Source organism: Neomonachus schauinslandi, chromosome 3 (assembly GCF_002201575.2).
Source record: "Neomonachus schauinslandi chromosome 3, ASM220157v2, whole genome shotgun sequence".
In the NCBI taxonomy this organism is placed as follows: domain Eukaryota; kingdom Metazoa; phylum Chordata; class Mammalia; order Carnivora; family Phocidae; genus Neomonachus; species Neomonachus schauinslandi.
The window spans coordinates 119,556,801-119,573,877 of record NC_058405.1 but is presented as its reverse complement, the minus strand read 5'-3'; the positions used below and the strand labels follow the sequence as shown (position 1 = coordinate 119,573,877).

The 17,077-nt window shown below is 39.4% G+C and overlaps 1 protein-coding gene across 1 annotated transcript in view; it reads right to left on the bottom strand.

Annotated features, from left to right (window-relative positions):
• Positions 1-17,077, bottom strand: part of GPD2 (glycerol-3-phosphate dehydrogenase 2) — a 139,365-nt gene that overhangs the window by 101,602 nt on the left and 20,686 nt on the right. The gene's annotated exons all lie outside the window — the stretch shown is intronic.

Here is a 17,077-nt window from a genome sequence, read left to right as displayed (position 1 = left end):
GGTGGCACAACTTTCCCCTCCCAATGAAGCTCTCACCAGAGCCAACTTGTGCATTCCTGTCCTTAAGCGGCCACACCTGACAGACTAAAAGTCAAAGGAAACCATGCCTTGATCCTTTCACAAAGCGACAGAAGATATTCTTAGGGACTGCTATAATTCCTTTTATTAACGGAACTTAAAAAAAAAAAAAAAAAAAAAAAAGATAGCCAGGGTTGCATGGTACCACAATTTCAAGGGGAAACTCTCCATATAAGCACTCTTTTTGTTTGTTTTAGGGAGAAGGGGGAGGGGCGCCTGGGTGGCTCAGTCGTTAAGCGTCTGCCTTTGGCTCAGGTCATGATTCCAGGGTCCTGGGATCGAGCCCCATGTGGGTTCCCTGCTCAGCGGGAAGTCTGCTTCTCCTTCTCCTTCTGCGTCTCCTCCCTGACCGACCCCCCTACCTCCCTCTCCTGCTCGCTTGCGTGCACTCGCTCTCTCTCTCTCAAAAAAATAAAAAAAATCTTTAAAAAGGGGGGGGGGGAGGAAGGGAGGGGCAGACAGAGAGGGAGAGAGAATCCCAAGCAGGTTCCACGCCCAGTGAAGAGTGAAACCGGAAATCATGACCTGAGGGGAAATCAAGGGTCAGATGCTTTAACTGACTGAGACACCCAGGTGCCCCTTGCTATATATTTCTAAATAAAGTCTTGTATTGTGTTAGCTCTTGACTTCCTTCTTACCTTGAAATATATATATATATTTACACACACACACACATTAAGTCTATATGTGTGAGTCTGTGCATGTGTATTTCCACTATTGGACTCATTATATTTTTAAAAATTTTTGAATGCTTCAATATCCTTTAACTTTTTCAAAAACAACACATGAAACAGTGCATAAAAATGAAAATTCCACCAAAAGAACTCTTGCCAGCTTTTATTTAGCTAAACAAGAAAAGATAACACCGTGTGATCACCTAAAAAAAAAAAGATTTCTAACTTAGAGTTGATCTTGTTCAATATCAATTCGACCTGCCTAAGACTTTCATTCACCATAGCAGCTGGTACACCCACATCTTACAGGGAAGCCACTACCCTATTTTCCTGAATGGGGGAGGTCCGACCTGTCTGGACAACATACCGTATACTCTACAAGCATCTCATGAGTCAGGAAAACATTTAATATGAAGTCAGTTTTAACCTGGGATAATAAAGACCATAGAGTATCTCAATGTAAATTATGGTACAGTTAAAATATTTGAGTCCATATAGGAATGAATAGAATCTATTAGCATAACTACACTAAATCAAAGAATTCCAGTACAGTTGGTTAACTGTGATTCTATAGAAAATTCATTCTGGAATACTATAAATTATATACTAAAATAAAAGTTGGTATTTCTGAAAAATTTATTTTTCCTCTGACCTCACTCCTGACAAACTTAAGACTTGTCTTTTTTATTAAGAGTCTCACCAGAAAAAATATTTCACACACATATGTTTCTCTACTGCTGGAGGTCTCTTCATCAAATGGATCCTCTTTCCCAAGTTATGCAAAACAATTGGTATATATGATGGCTAGTGGCCTCCATTCATCATTTGGTCGACCCTAAGCAAGCCCTTATGTCCAAGGTTGACCTCAACTAAGCCAACTTGGAAGGCACTCATTTGTCATAGCCCACCGTCGCCATTCCTAATGCTTTTGTACACGTTCTCATGGGTGCCTATCACACAACAATGGAAACCCTAGCAGTGCAGAGATAGCACGCTATCTCCAGGCTAACGGGGTTCCCCTGACAATGAGGGACAGAGAATAGAAACCCAGTTCTATTTACCTAAACAATGCATGTGCCCGCCCCATATAGACAGCAGCCTGGTGGTCCCCTGGATGTGAGTTTTGTAACTGACTGACTTTAACTCAGTATCATTGCTTCTGAATTGTTGATAGTGTCATTGATGACCTCACAAAGGATACCACACGTCAACAAAGCCAGCTGAGGGATGTTATGTAACACAGTCAAGGAAAATGTCACAGCAGACGCGCTCACTCAGCCACTTCAGTTTGGAGCTAGTTGTTCCAATTGTGCGGGTCCCTGCATTCCCTGCTCATCTGATTATAGTGCTTCAATTTGATTTTTGAAACCAAAACTCACTAAGGGAGATATTTTCATGGGTTTTCTCAATGAGCCACTAATACTAATGAAAAAGCGCATTAATATATTATTTTACAGAGTTAGCGATCATATTGACTATAATTAATAAAGAACTTCTTTCCCAGTAATTTCATAAACTAACCTATGCTTAGGGGATCATTATTTCTATTGAGATCAAATCCATCTGTAAGATCACCTACTAGTTGTAATGAATAAATCACTCTTACAGGTAATTCAAAAACAAAAGCACAAAATCAATTTCACCTGACTCCCCTAAGATCATCATAATCATCGTGGTCGTCATCCTCATCAATGTTATAATGACAATAGTTGACATTTATTGAGTATTTGCAAGGTAATAGGCACTGTGCTTTCAATTCTACATACATCAGCTCATATCACCCTCACAACACCGTAATTTCATAAAAGAGGCAGTTGTGGTTCAGAGGGTGTAAGCGATTTGCCCAAGGTCACTGACTAGTATGACTAAACTTAGTCTATACTCTTAACCACTGATTGGTTCTGCCCTGCCTTTTGTTCTCAAAATAGCAACTTCTCCCCAAGGGCCACACCACGTTTTGCTGAAGGCCCTAGTCTCGAACACTCACCCCATGTGTACAGTCCTTGGCATTAGGGTTTCCCTAAGGAAACCTCTGACAAAATATCTATGGTAATGTAAGAACTTCGTTTTACTGCTGAACCAAAGAAATTTAAAATTTGTACCCATTTATATTCCATCATAAGGAGAAAAGTTTTCACAATGATTACAGAGAGGAAAGATTGTTTCCATCTAAGCAAAACTGCAACGGGAAAATTAGCAAAGAAAGGTAACAAAAATATCGATAAATCTTTACTTTTTGCAACTACAAGTGTGAGAAACTAGAGGTAGAAAAATCATCCAGAAATAAAATTAGCTTAGTTTTTTTTTTAAGATTTTATTTATTTATTTATTTATTTATTTATTTATTTATTTATTTATTTGAGAGAGTGTGTGTGTGTGTGAGAGAGAGAGAGCAGGGAGAAGGGCAGAGTGAGGAAAGAATCCCAAACAGACTCCCCGCTGAGCACAGAGCCCGACAGGGGCTCAATCTCAGGCCCCTGAGATCATGACCCGAGCCAAAACCAAGAGTCAGACGCTTAACTAACTGAGGCACCCAGGTGCCCCAAAATTACCTTAGTTATCATGGCCTGATGTCCACGTTTAATAGCCTATGAATTAAGTTGTATCTACATTGACTCAAGACTGGCTCCTACATTTGCACAAACAAGTGCCAGTCTTCTAATTCTTGCAAGGGGAACACCAGCCCAACTAAAAAAATCCTGAACAAAAAGGTACTCAACTAAATACATCCATGAGTTTATCAATTGCCCTGAAGGTGCTTATAACCAATTTGGAGAATTAAATATCGAAGTCTACCTTGTAACTCTGTATTATAACTAGTTGTGCTATACTGAGTATTATTAATACTCTGATAGACAAAACACCCTGAATAGCAATCTTGAGAAAGAAGAACAAAGCTAGAAGCATCACAATTTCCCATTTCAAACTATGTTTCAAAGCTATATTAATCAAAGTATGGTACTGGCACTAAAAACTTACTGGCACTAAAAACAGACCTATAGATCAATAGAGAGCCCAGAAATAAACCCAAGCATATATAGTCAATTAATTTTTAATAAAGGAGCCAAGAATATACAATAGGGAAAGGATAGTCTTTTCAATAAATGGTGTTGGGAAAACTGGACAGCCACATGCAAAGAAAGAAAAGAAAAGAAAAGAGAGGAAAGAAAGAAAGAAAGAAAGAAAAAGGAAGGAAGGAGGGACAGAAGAAAGAGGACCATTATCTTATACCAATTCCAAAATAAACTCAAAATGGATTAAAGATTTAAATATAAAACCTGAAACTATAACATTCCTGGAAGAAAACAGAGTATAAGCTCCTTGACACTGCTCTTAGTGATGATTTTTTGGATTTGGCACCAAAAGCGTAGGCAACAAAGGCAAAAATAAACAAGTGGGACTACATCAAACTAAAAAGCTTCTGCACAGCAAAGGAAACCATCAACAAGATGAAAAGGCAACCAACAGAAGGGGAGAAAATATTGCACATCATCTATCTGGTAAGGGTCAATATCCAAAACACACAAAGAAGTCATGCAAATCAGTTGCAAAACAAACAATCAAACTGAAAAAATGGGCAGAGGAAATGAATGGACATTTTTCTAAAGAAGACATACAAATGGCCACCAGGTACATGAAATGGTGTTCAACATCACCCATCACCACGGAAATGCAAATGGAAGCCACAATTAGATATTATCGCGCGAGTGTGGGTGCACACACCACATCCAGGCTGAGAGGGAGAGGAGAGAGAGAACAAGGGCTGGGGATGTGGAGAAAAGGAACCTGCACGCACTCATGGGGGGTGTGTAAATTGGTGCAGCCACTCTAGAAAACAGTATGGATGTTCCTCAAAAAATTAAACATAGGAAAAAAAAATTAAACCTAGAACTACCATATGATCCAGCAATTCCACTTCTGGGTGTCTATCTGAAAAAAATGAAAGCACTAATTCGAAAGATGGTCTCAAACTCACAAGAGTAATCAGAGCTAAAGGTCTGGTTTCAGGGAACCTTGTGCCTAGAACTGCCACACGATGAAACGTGCTTGCTGCTGGCAAACAAAAACCGGGTTTGTGGCTTCTCGGAGTTTGCTGAGCCATGCTTCTGGCTAACCTTGCAACTTACCGGCACCACTGAATTCTTAGCTGTCCTTTTAGGATTCCCATTACAGAATGACCTCAACAATGAAATCCTATTTCAAATGGGACTTGGAGGCTCACCACGTCTGCCTCCTCCCATTCCGAAGCAAGGCTACGCTCCAGGTTAAATCTTGCATTTGAATAACTTCACCACAGACTTTTTTATTTTTTTAAGATTTTATTTATTTATTTGACACAGAGAGACACAGCGAGAGAGGGAACACAAGCAGGGGGAGTGGGAGAGGGAGAAGCAGGCTTCCCGCCAAGCAGGGAGCCCGATGCGGGGCTCGATCCCAGGACCCTGGGACCATGACCTGAGCCGAAGGCAGACGCTTAACGGCTGAGCCACCCAGGCGCCCCTTTACCACACACTTTAGACTTAAAAACAAGAAGTAAGCACCCATGGAGAAAGGCTGAGGGGCCTCTCAGCAGTCACCCACAAAGTTATTCCAGAACAAGAGCACGCTTCCTGGCCTCTGAATTATTCTCCAAATAGAGTACTCAAACTCCTCTCCCTGTCCTACCATATAGCTTCTCTCTTAATTAAAGCATAAATAAAACCCATCCAAATGGATTTATCACTCCTCTGCGGAAGGAGCCCTGGGTCTCTTCACTTTCACAAACTCTCCTATCCTCTGGCCTCTTGTGTAGAAATACCAATTTCCTTTCCTATCTCCACACTCTCCATTAATTTAGGTGGGCAGGGGTGGGAGGATGCGTGGAATACAGCTGAAAGATCATTTTTAGAAGAGTAATTTCAGCCACAAGCCTTGCAGTCCTTGGGACGTGTGTTCCCTAGCAAGATGCAGCAAGATGTAAAGGCTTTCCATGCCCCTCTGACCACCTATAGCCTACGCTACTTCTCTTAGCCCTTTACCTAACTAAGCATATGCAGGTCCAAATGTAGCAAGAAGCTCCTTATACTTCAATTGTGCAGTCACCTACCTAGTAGCTGTGCATGGAAAACCACCTCCTCATCTATTTTGAGGCATGACACTTTTTCAAACCCACAGAAGGTACAATGGCACAACTCAGAAGACCAGGCCTCAAAGTCCACCTGCATACAAATTCAAGACTTACAGGAGAAGGCTGTGTGAATCTTACAAAACAAAGGTGTAGGACCTCAACAGAGGAAGTCTATAGTCATGGAACTTGGCAGCAAGTCCACAGCAGAATGAAAGAAGAAGTGAGTACAAAAGCACCTTCCCAACCAGCAGCCCAGTTCTAACTATAAAAAGTCAAGGTTTCTGGGTGCTTTGAATTAGACAGGTTTCAACAAAGCAGACCCTTTATTATTCCAATCGGTGATATATCAAATGTTGTATATGCTTCCCTATAAGAAAGCACATCCTGGATCAGGCACGCATATGCTGATAAAGTGCTTACACAGACAAGTAACAATCAAAGCACATCAGGTCCTACCTCCTCTTTCCCCTAGGCTGACTCCACAGTGGGGATAAAGATCAACACTCTGCCTGCAAACGCATCCCCCCAGCCAAGCAGAGAAGCGTGTGTATGCACAAACGTCTTACACAGTAGTATGGGAACCCTACAGAAACAGAGTCAGCCCTCAAGCATGCTTTTTGAAAGCTGCCAGACACAAATGAACAAAATAATCAACATCACAGGCCCATCAGCCTCTTCTCTGGAAACAGAGAAGAGCCGTACTCCATAAACTGAAAATGAATTTGTCCTTTTTTGGTTCCTTTAAACACTTTCAAAAAAGATTTGGGCCAGGGAGCCTGCGTGGCTCTGTCAGTTAAGCGTCTGCCTTCAGCTCAGGTCATGATCCCAGGGTCCTGGGATGGAGCCCAGCCGCAGGCTCCCTGCTCAGCAGAAAGCCTGCTTCTCCCTCTCCTCCCTGCTTGTGCTGTCTCTTGCTATTTCTGTTGCTATCTCTCTCTCTCAAATAAATAAATAAAATCTTTAAGGAAAAAAAAAAAAAAAGATTTGGGCCAAGACTGGATAGGAAATGGACCCAAGGCTTATCCACAAAAGATTATCCCAATGGAAATAAATGAATGTGTGTGTGTATGTGTAAAATGTAATATATTATACATATTCTAAAAGCCACAAACACAACAGTAACAGTGACCACCTAGGGTTGTAAAAAGTACATATGCTGAACAGAATATCAAAGGACAAACAAAAAGGTTTTTCTTAAGTTACTAGGAAGAGTATTCTGATAAAACAAAAGAACCAAGCAAAAGTCAGCACAAAAGTTAGAAAGATAATGAATCTTCAGATTCTGGATGTCCAAAACTCTGGACTGCAGCTGATGAGAAAGCTAAAGCAACACAATCACACATTGCAGGCACAGCATCCAAACCCTAGCCTTGTCCCTCTCTCTCACACCAGACAGCTTTAGGTAATTTTTCCGTTTCCAATCAACTTCTCCAGGAAATCCCATGCCAGAAGGGCTCAACCCAAATGATGGGCAAAATCTTAACAAAGGGAGAGTATTTCAATGAAGACAAAAGAGAAACAAAATTAGGAAATGAAGAGAAAATGAAAGAAGACAAATGCTGTGTGCATATTGGTTCACGTAGCTTCCAGCCAGAAACTACTTTGGAAAAGCTTCCTACTTGCCTCTCTGGGACCCTTTGGGTAGGCCAGGTCACTCTAGGAGCAAGCACACAGCTACAGTGACAGAGAAAGAGGCTGGCTCAGGACCATTCTGCAGGCTCAAAGGAGGGCAGGAGCCTGGAAGCTTGACAGATGAGGAACTGGCACAGCAAAGGGCTGAGCTGGTTCCAGGGGTTCAAGTCAGAGGTTAAGAAATGTAAGCAAAAGGCACAAGGAAAAAAAAAAAAAAAAGAGGAGAAAACAAGGTCAACAACCATTTAAAGTGAGCCAGTTAAAAGTCTCTGTTTATAAAAAATTTGTCTCAAACATTATTACATGAATCCTTCTGGTGTGCAATTTTTGTTTAACTTAATATGCAAAGCCAGAACAAATTAAAGCACTTATTTCACAAAGTTGTCTGAAGTGAAAACATACAGAGAGGAAGGAGGACCCCGGAGTAACATGAGGAGACATGCTCACACTCTAATCCTCATTTATTATGTAAGACTCAATTAAAAAAAAAAAAAAAAACAGTGTTTCCAAGGCAACTTCCATATTATGTATTTATGTTTTGTGCCAATTCTAAAGTGCACACTGATAGTATAGTCACAAATTTGACCCTTTTCCCTTATTTCCATGAGGTTCACTATAGAATTATAAGAAATCAATGAAGTCCATCTCGGCCAATAACAGATTTATATTCATTAAATGCAAATGATCTTCGTTTAACTCATAATGGAATGATTTCTATTGTATTTGCTTTCCATAGAATTGCTTTTAAAAATCATGAAGAACTAGTTAGTTCATGCAAGTGAATTTGTTTTCTACTTTAAATTCATTTTAAAACCCAAATTAATCTATATTCTCTATCATCCTGGACATGTTAATAGATTTGTGCTTAGAGTTGTAAAATCCTATCTTTAACTTTCTTTGTTTACCATATATGTAATTTTAGGTAATCCTGAAAGGCATAAAATAAAATGTCCCTCATAAGTGAAAATCTGGAGCATTCCTTCCCCCCAGTGCCCATCCCTTATAAAGACACGAGTCAGTTTTAGGAACTGGATAACATGCCCAGTATGAAATTTTAAAAACTTGCATTTACATACCAATAATAAGAAATCCTCACTTAAAAGAGTACAGCAGACACAAAAGCTTTAATTCTGCCCTGAGGAGGAAAGAATGTTACCAATGAATCAAAGAAAAAGAGGTTCTTTAGGCAAACAGACCACACTAGTCCTGTGCCTCCCCCTGTATTTCTGCTCCCTTTACTAACACTATTGTTGAGTTAGAAAAATGGTTCACATTCCTTCAGCAGCATAAACTCTTTCTCAGAGTTTACATGCTGTTATAAAATCTACTTTGGTAAGACAAGAAAAAATAACCCTTTGTTATAAAATAAATTGCATGCCAAACAATAGAGTTCAAAATATCTGCTTTTACATTAAAACATATCAAGCCTCTCATCCAGATTTATTATAACTGTAACAAAGCCTCATAAAGTCATCACAATCATGCCTCTTGAATACACACCCCAACATGCTTCATAAAAAAGCATCTACCTCACCATATAAATAAATGTATTTTAAAAGGGTTTAGGTGCTTTAAAATAGTGCACAGGCACTGTGAATCAAATGAAAAGGTTTTAAAAACATATATGGATGATAATGAACTTTAACTCTACAGTCAAAAGAAATACACACTAAGAAAATTTCAGCGAAATAGAATATTCAAAGAAAGAAGTGCTTCGACTAATTGAGGTTCTATTTGTCTGATCTTAATCAAAGATCTCTTTTGTTGTTTTCCAATATCTTATATTTTTATTAAATATAGCATTATGAATTTGGAAACACTATATACTGAATATTGACACTTTTCTTTGAAGACTCAGAAAGAATATTAAAGAGACTGAAGATCATTATCCTGAAAACTTTTTTTTTAATAGCACAGATATAGGAGGTTTGACAATCTGCCTTCAAATGTAATAAGCACAAACAAAACTTTGAAAAGTTGGCTTTTTTTCTTACTTCAAAATGCTGATGCCAACTGATTTACTTAGCTTTTGTTCATTATTTTTATCACCAAATGAGAAGAAAATGCACCAGTTCTTTCAAAAGTTCTAGTTGCAATTGCATTATACATGTCATTAGGAACGCATTTTAGGAAATACTTGTTGAAGATAGTTTATGAAATTCTGAGCTCATAAAAACACGATGACTGATAATTTTTATGATAATTAGTTATAGCACAATAATTTCAGTTAATTTAATTTACTTACATTGTAAAAAAAAAAACAGTTCTAAGTTTGATTACAGCTGTATTACTGCTCTATTAATGAATAAGACATGGCAGGGAGTTATAACAGAGACCAAGTAGTTGCGATAGGGAGACCAGTTATTCTGTTCCCTTGAGCTTGAGACTATCCCCAGGAAATAAAGCCAACTACTTTTTACACCCTGTAGTCATTCCCCACCCCTTCAACTACACCCCCCCACTGTCAGCCTGTTGAAATTTGCATTTAAAATTCAGTCCCCTGCACATCTAATAATCCACTGCATGTATAAATGTAACTATCAACAAAGAGTCAAATTACACACACAGAGCTTAGATGCAAAGGAAATCTAAGATATACTATAGTCAAAGTAAACATGCATTGTGTTCTTTATCTTAGTGATCACACTCCCTAAAAATGTCTGACCCTAAAAGAAATAAAAATTGGACAAGAGGAAAGGCAGATTGAAGAATTCATATTTCTAACAAAAATTTCTTTAAAAAGTATGGAATATAGGGGCACCTGGGTGGGCTCAGCTGGGCGGCCAACTCTTGATTTCAGCTCAGGTCATGATCTCAGGGTCGTGGGATCAAGCCCCGTGGAGCACCCCCCTAGGTCTCTGTGCTCAGCGGGGAGTCTGCGTGAGGATTCTCTCCCTCTGCCCCTACCCTCGCGCGTGTGCATGCGCTCTCTCTAAAATAAATTAATAATTAATTAATCTTTAAACTAATAATTAATCTTTAAAAAAAAGTATGGAATACAAGTAATACAACATTTTGTAAATGTCCATCCCCTCACTCCAAAAAAGGAAAAGATAGTCTTCTTTCACCTATGCAAAATAATAAGCAAATCTGTATTTCCAGCTCAGGCTTCTTGGCTAAAACAGTCTTGGTCATAAGATCCTATTCTCCCCATTTGAATGAGAGATCCTCTTCAAGCCTCTCCTTTTTAGATTTTTCTTTTCTTCTTTAAAAGGACTGGCACACACTCTTAAGCGGAATGCATTCAAGTACTAGACTATAAACACATCTAATCACTGTGCATGAGATACTGTGTACCAACATTACTCAGCTAATACCCTAGCATTGACAGTCTAAAATTTAATAACATGCACAAAAGAAGATAAAGGGTTCTACTCAATATTCTCTCTAAGGTTGCTATTGCTAAAAAAAAAAAAAAAAAGAAAAAAAGAAAAGAAAAAGAACGAAAGAAAAGAAAAAAAGGAAAAGAAACAAAAACACAACAAACCTCTATATTCTTTTAATTCTCAAAACACCAGATGAAAAAAGAAAATCACCAAGTATATTCCAGAAGGCGAGGTTGAAGTGTCTTGCCTTGCTATTTTGTCTCTACCTGTTACTTGCTTTGTGAAGTCAGGCAAATCATCTGAATTTGATCCTTGCTCCATCTATAAATGAAGTATCTTTGAAAATGTCCAGAGCTATTTTAACTTTACATGTGTATTATTTTACGTTTGTTCTTCATTCAGTAGGTACAGGGAAAACACCTTTATGCATTAAAGGTGGTACTATCTTGATGTCCTATTTATTTAGCGCCATTGGATGATTAAAACTTGCACTCATTCTTTCATTCAGTAATTATTGACTGATCACCTAACATGTGCCAGGCACTGAACATACAACTGAGAACAAACATAAAAATGCCTGCCTTCTAAGAGCTTTGAGTGAAGTTCGCAGTTAAGGGAAAAAAAAAAAAAAGTCTAAACTATTTCAAATTAGAATATTTCAAAAATGCAAGTCAGACTTTGTCTTCTTAAAGAATATTAAGAATATTAAGAATTCATTAACCATGAATTCAATTATTGATGACTTAAAGCCATCCCTATATACATTAGACTATGCTGTAAGGGTGATGTCCCCTCAGGAATAGTAAAAGGAACAACACCATTAACCTCTTCACTATGTGGCCAGAAGCCACAGACTGTTCCCATTTGAATTCTGCTTCTGTCTGCTTTATTCAAGTTTTCCTGTTTCTTCCAAACTATCAGACTGATGGTAATTTTCCCTTTAGATCTTTGAGCTCTCCAGCTCACTTCTAACTTGTTACCACTGTGGTCAGAAAAATGAGAGCCAAGTTAGCTAAAACTATGCTTAAAATACCAATAAGTAACTCTGAGAAAGGAAAAGGAACAACTTACTAGCATTTCAGCATTTAGATTTTCAACATTCTGGCTCTGTCTATTCAAGGGCCTTTTCCCCCCTTCGTTCCTATGTTCTAGACCAGTGTTGCTTACCAGATAATTTCTGAAGTTTGTTGCACACAGTATGTGAACGGACACAAATTGCCCTAGTCTGTTATAAAGATGAAGAATTTCCAATCAGATACAAGCACATAGTCCAAGATTAGGAAAAGAAAATTTGTATTTCAATTCTGCCTCATCTGAACAAATCCACATTACCTTGAAAAAAAAAAATTGCGGCAAACGTGTTCGCTTCTGCTCTGGAAACAATTAGAATATTTTTCTGTACTTTCTTGGATTTAGAGAAAAGTTTACAGATAAATAGGCCAAAAAGGAATCTAACTGCCACTCCTAAAAAAACTTTAAAAATCCTTGTTAGAAACTGGCTTATGAAAAGTACACTTTTTGTTGGTGAGTAATAGATAAAAATTGTACATTCTAAGAAAAAAAAGCAAGAGTTCAACAAATATTCAGGAAAGTATCACTTAAGGATGTACCCAAGTAAGGAAGATGAAAGGAGGGGCAATCATTCCTGTAACATGCATTCAACGGGGACTGACTGAAGGCCTGCTATATCCTGTGCACTGCTCCAGGGGCTGGCAAGTCCTCTGCTCTGATGGATTGGGGGAAACAACAAATAAATAAATGTAAGCAAATTGAGTATTTTGAAAAGGACAAGTGTTATGAAGAAAATGAGATGGAGGGCGCCTGGGTGGCTCAGTTGGTTAAGTATCTGCTTTCGGCTCAGGACATGATCTTAGGGTCCTGGGATCGAGCCCCCACCTTCGGGATCGAGCCCCCCCGCCCCCATTGGGCTTCCTGCTCAGCAGAGAGTCTGCTTCTCCCTCTTGCCTCTTCCCTCCCCGTGGCTCAAGCTCTCACATGCATACATGCGCGCTCTCTCTCAAATAAATAAATAATCTTAAAAAAAAAAAGAAAAGAAGATGTAATATTAGGTGAGAGAGTGACTGGGGTACGAGGAATCTACTCTAGATAGAATGTTCATGGAGGTGATTTGGCAAAAACGAAATTGAGGAGGAAGAGCCAGCCACCCAGCGATCCAAGAGAAGGGCCCTCCTCATAGAGGGGACAGGCATGCAAAGACACTTAGCATGTGCGAGTTTGACCTCTGCTGGAAACAGAAAGGCCGCTGAGGCTGTAGCACAGTGAATGATGTGGGCAGTGGGTTCCAGATGAGGTCAGAGGGCCAGAGGTGCTGAGTCACATAAGACTTCCTCCTAGCAAGAAATTTATTCTGACAAGACAGAAATAGAAAAATCAATGGACGGCCTTAATCGGTGCATTGATACAATGGAATTAACAGGGAGAGAGGAAGGAAGATCAACTCTGGCTACACTGCAGAGGACGCTTTTTAGGGTAATAAGAGCAAAAGCAGTCATTTCTTCTTCTTCTTTTTTTTAAGATTTATTTGAGGCTCCTGGGTGGCTCAGCCTGTTAAGTCTCCAACTCTGGATCTTGGCTCAGGTCATGATCTCAGGATCATGAGATCAAGCCCCAAGTCAGGCTCTGCGCTGGATGGGGAGTCTCCTTGAGATTCTCTCCCCCTCTTTCTCTCCTTCTGCTCCCCTCCTCTTTTTCTCTCTAAAAAATAAATAAGTAAATAAAACCTTTTAAAAAAATAAAGATTTATTTATTTGAGAGAGAGAGAGAGTGCTCAAGTAGAGAGGAGGGGCAGAGGGAAAGAATCTCAAGCAGACTCCCCACTGAGCATGAAGCCCAGCAGGCGGCTTGATCTCAGGACCCTGAGATCATGACCCTGAGATCACGACCTGAGCTGAAATCAAGAGTCAGAGGCTTAACCAACTGAGCCCCTGAGGCGCCTCTACAGCAGTCATTTCTTCTTACGGATACCACTAGCCATGTTCATAATGAGTAGATGAAAGTATAAAAAAAGGAGAAAATGGAGAGAGAGAGAGAGAGAGAGAGGAAGACTTAACAAATCACATGAGAAAATAGTAAAAAATGTAAACCACAATCAAAAACAGTATTCTGTAATAGGAAAACAAATACTTCAGGGATAATCTTGAATATATATATCTATTGAACTTGCACACTTGAAAGACTGTTCCATACCACTCAGTCTAGCAAGCTGGTAACAAAGGACAGAGTGTCAACTGAGAGAGCCTCTCAAATGCCAACACCAGACATCTTTTTTTATATTTCTATTCCCCCTTGGGCTAGGGTATTTTGCAGGTGACTTTTTCCCCCCACAACTCATTATATCTTGAACTGATTTTGGACCCATGTTGGAAAAGAACCCAGGGTCACATCTCAACGAACTGAGGCACCCGGAATATTTGCCACCAACCATAGGCAGGAAGCTAAAGAGCTGTGTGAAACTTACTGACCCCTGAGTATAGGTTTAATAGACAAGAGAGACTGCATGTGATTAATTACAGTTATTTATATTTATGGGTTTGAATCTTGAGGATGCCTGGCCTCTCCCCATTTTATTTCATAATATTCCCCCAGCTGGAGACTGAAGAGCAAAAGTCAATTGCCTGAGTGTTGGCATCACACTGGAAACTAAAGGGCCATGCATTTCAATTCCAGCTCAAGAAACACTCTGGCTGAGCAGATGTAATTCACCAGACCCCAGCGGGCTAGGCTCACACTGTTGTCAGTCAAATCACATAGCTGATGGAAATCAGCAGAGCACATTAGCAATTTATGCTCAACAGCTTCTCCTCAACCATAAATTTTGAGATAATGTTAAGTGAAACCCAAAGTTAATCCAAAAAATTTAGTCCATAGGTTGAGTCTGTGTTCTCACCATGAGTCAGTCAGAAGACAAGTGACTCACAAAATAGCATTTCTAATAGGATTCCTGTCAAACCTCCACGTTCCGATATCAATGCAGCGAGCATCAGGCCTGACCTCACCCAGTGCACTTATGCCAACCCCTTGAGATTCTCAACCCCATAGTTTGGCATCCGCCAGCAGCATGCTCTGTTTTTCAGACTGTATTCTGGGGCAGTCGAGTGCTCTGCAGCAATCACAGAATGGGCAGTTAGCAACCCAAGTCACACCCAACCCTATGACAGTCTCAGCCTAAACAAAGCCACCTGACTTTTCTGGACTTCAGTTTCCCCACAGAGAAGACTGACATTGTCTGTACATTCCTTTTTCATGGCACTGCTAGATCCCATAACCCTGGCCCTCTTGCTCTCCAGGGCCTCCTGCCATTTTCCCCACCCAGACTGGTCAATGGGGTTAGATCACTCACCATGCCAACTTAATGACTGCCATCAACATCGTTTTACCCCATTCTGACTCGAAAAAGCAACATGCTTATGCTGGTAATAATTATAATAAAGTGAAGAAAGTTCTAGATATAAGAGCCTAAATAAGTTAAACATTCGAGAATTTCTTTATTGCTTAGAAATTAATTCTTTCTGGGTTAAATTACACTCTGGATGGTAACAGGCAAGTAAAAATTAATTATGAAGAGAAAAATGTAGATATAAGAGAATCTGTGTGTGTATGTCTGTATTTCTGTTTTATAGTATACGTGTGACAACTAGTATCATCCTCAACTGGGAAAAACTGCGAGCTTTTCCACTAAGGTCGGGAACAAGAAAAGAATGTCCACTCTCACCATTGTTATTTAACATAGTACTAGAAGTCCTAGCCTCTGCAATCAGAGAACAAAAGGAAATAAAAAAGCATCCATATTGGCAAGGAAGAAGTCACACTTTCATTATTCTCAAATGACATGATAGTCTACGTACAAAACCTGAAAGACTCTACCAAAAATTGCTGTAACTGATATACGAATTCAGCAAAGTCACAGGATATAAAACCAACATACAGAAATCTGTTGCATTTCTATAATCAATAATGAAGCAGCAGAAAGAGAAATCGAGGAATGGATCCCATTTACAACTGCACCAAAAGCCATAAGATACCTAGGAACAAACCTAACCAAAGAGGTAAAAGATCTATACCCTGAAAATGATAGAACACTTACGAAGGAAACTGAAGAGGGCACAAAGATATAGAAAAACATTCCATGCTCATGGATTGGAAGAACAAGTATTATTAAAATGTCTATACTGCCCAAAGCAATCTATACATTTAATGCACTCCCCACCAAAATTCCACCAGCATTTTTCACAGAGCTAGAACAAACAATCCTAAAATTTGTATGGAACCACAAAAAAACTCCAAATAGCCAAAGCAATCTTAAAAAGGAAAGCAAGGAGCACCTGGGTGGCTTAGTCGGTTAAGTGTCTGACTCCTGATTTCAGCTTAGGTCATGATCTCAGGGTCATGGGACCAAGCCCCATATAGGGCTCTGTGCTCTGCATGGAGTCGGCTTGAGAGTCTCTCTCTCCCTCTGTCTCTGCCCCTTGCCTGCTTGCTCTCTCTCTCTCTCTCTCTCTCTCAAAATGAATAAAATCTTTTAAAAAAAGAAAATGAAAAGAAAAGCTGGAGGCACCACAATTTCAGACTTTAAGATATATTATAAAGCTATAGTCATCGAGACAGTACAAGACAGTATGGTACTGGCACAGAAACAGACACATGATCAATGGAACAGAATAGAAAACCCAGAAATGGACCCTCAACTCTATGGTCAACTAATCTTCGAAAAAGCAGGAAAGAATGTCCAATGGAAAAAAAGACAGTCTCTTCAACAAATGTTGTTGGGAAAATTGGACAGCCACATGCAGAAGAATGAAACTGGACCATTTTCTTAAGCCACGCACAAAAATAAATTCAAAATGGATGAAAGACCTAAATGTGAGACAGAAAACCATTAAAATCCTAGAGGAGAACACAGGCAGCAACCTCTTCGACCTCGGCCACAGCAACTTCTTCTTAGACATGTCTCCGAAGGCACGGAAAACAAAAGCAAAAATGAACTGTCAGGACCTCATCAAGATAAAAAGCTTCTGCACAGCAAAGGAAACAATCAAGAAAACTAAAAGACAACCAATGGAATGGGAGAAGATATATGCAAATGACATATCTGATAAAGGGTTAGTATCCCAGATCTATAAAGAACTTATCAAACTCAATACCAAATAAACAAACAATCCAGTTAAGAAATAGGCAGAAGACATGAATAGACACTTTTCCAAAGAAGACATTCAGATGGCTAACAGACACATGAAAATGCT